Here is a 1,976-nt window from a genome sequence, read left to right as displayed (position 1 = left end):
GGGATCCTCTAAAGATCTCTAAGAACCTGAATGACTATGAGAGAGACACAGAGAGAGAGGGAGAGGAGTGTGTGTGTCTGTGAGTCTGTGTTTATCAACATCACTAATTAGCTTAATCAGAAACACCTGGGTCCTTGCAGCCTTTTCATGGAGATTAAACAGGGAAACACCTCTCAAACAAATCCTCAAAACTCCCATAACCGTAGCTCCTATTGCTCCGATATTAATAAATGAGAGGAAGGATGAGTTGAAGAACAGAACCCTTAAAAATTGTGTCTGTAGTGTAAAAAAAATGTGGCTGAACTGGCGATCTAGAAATGGGGTACCGTGTTCCGTGGAAGATGTTTTTGAAGCAAAATTTAACATTGGTGTCTATGGAGCAGAAGGTTGGTTTTCCTCTCAATTACTGGCTTCTGTGCCAAATGTGTAAATCTGTGGGATTCCAAAGTTATTTGTCTACGACAAGGACAAGATTAGCTACTTTTACATCCAGAAAGTACGCATGAAGAGTGAAGATTGTGGAGACAGTGGCAAAATACAAATGTTTTTTTCACAAGAATCTCAAGCTGCTCTTCACTCTAGCGGTGACATCACGCACTCTAAGCTGCACAATACACACCCATTATAAAGTCAGAAAAGGAGTGAAAAAATCATAAAAGTTAAAATGGGACAGTTCAAAAAGTATAAAAGATATCAAAAAGCTAAATAATGCGGCAATAGATCAGGGTTTTCTAAACATTTTAAAGTTTAAATTATTATTGCTTAACAGCATTCCAACAATAATGTTGCTCTTACAGAATGTGAGGTCAAAGAATGTGTAAAATAAAGTGGCACCCAGATTTGAACTAGGGACCTCTTGATTTGCAGTCAAATGCTCTACCACTGAGCCATAGGATGGCAAATCATTTCTAAAACCAACATGTTAGCAAATGACAAACCTTTATGTTTTATTTCCCAGGTTGTGTGTGTGTGTGTGTGTGTGTGTGTGTGTGTGTGTGTGTGTGTCCCTTTAACTTCATCCCCAAGTTTCTGCTACTATACAAAGGGTGATCCCTTTCAAATCAATACCTCATTTCCAGTAATGAAAGAAATACTCAGACGCCCCCAAATTTGGGGGCTCTCGGGCTCAGGACCCCTGAAAATCATGTTCGGAAAATAGCCTTATTCTTCGGTAATATTGTGGATTGGATTTTTTTTCCGGATTAAACAGCAACGTATGGGCAACACTATCATATAAATCACTTTTTACACACTCCAAACACAACTATAGAGTACTAATATAAGCATCTAGAAAATGTGGCATAAAAGCATGAAATCCTGGCCAGAAATCGCCGTTATGTGTAGGGCAAATCAATATTTGCACCCTGATGCTAGCGGCTACCAAGCGTTGCAATGCATTTTATAGCATTAGCACTCGTGGCTGAACGCATAAATACCTTCGGTTTTCCTCTCCGTGCAACCAGTAGAAAGCTCTGAGTGGAGAACGGTAAGATGGCACTGCCCTTCACCGAAAGAAATCGTGGGTTTTTGGCCACGTTTTATGAAAAATAAGTACAATAACGTCGCAGATTATCCGTTTCAAAGCTAGAATCATTGTTGCCAACTGCATCCTGTTTACTTCCGAGCTGTTTCCAGAATAAGAGCGGTCAATCCAGTTTGGGCGAGCGGTCAGACTTCTGGCGAGCGGAAATTTACACTCGGGGAGACACGGCACTTCTTGTAACTTTACTGGCTGAAACTTCTGTCAATCAACACCAAATTCGATACACGCCTTCCTGAGACTCTGACACGTCGAAGGAGGCCTCATTGACTGAAATCGACCGATGATAGGCTGAGCTACAGCCCCATACACACACATGAACTGAGAAAATCCTATAGATGACAGCCAGAAACAGGCTCTGATGATGTTAGGAATCTCAAAATGATTCCTAACATCATCAGAGCCTGTTTCTCAAAATGATTCCTAACAGCTGTAT

Source organism: Anarrhichthys ocellatus, unplaced genomic scaffold, assembly GCF_004355925.1.
Source record: "Anarrhichthys ocellatus isolate YVR2014 unplaced genomic scaffold, GSC_Weel_1.0 scaffold40, whole genome shotgun sequence".
NCBI lineage: Eukaryota > Metazoa > Chordata > Actinopteri > Perciformes > Anarhichadidae > Anarrhichthys > Anarrhichthys ocellatus.
Note: the sequence above shows the minus strand (reverse complement) of the source record.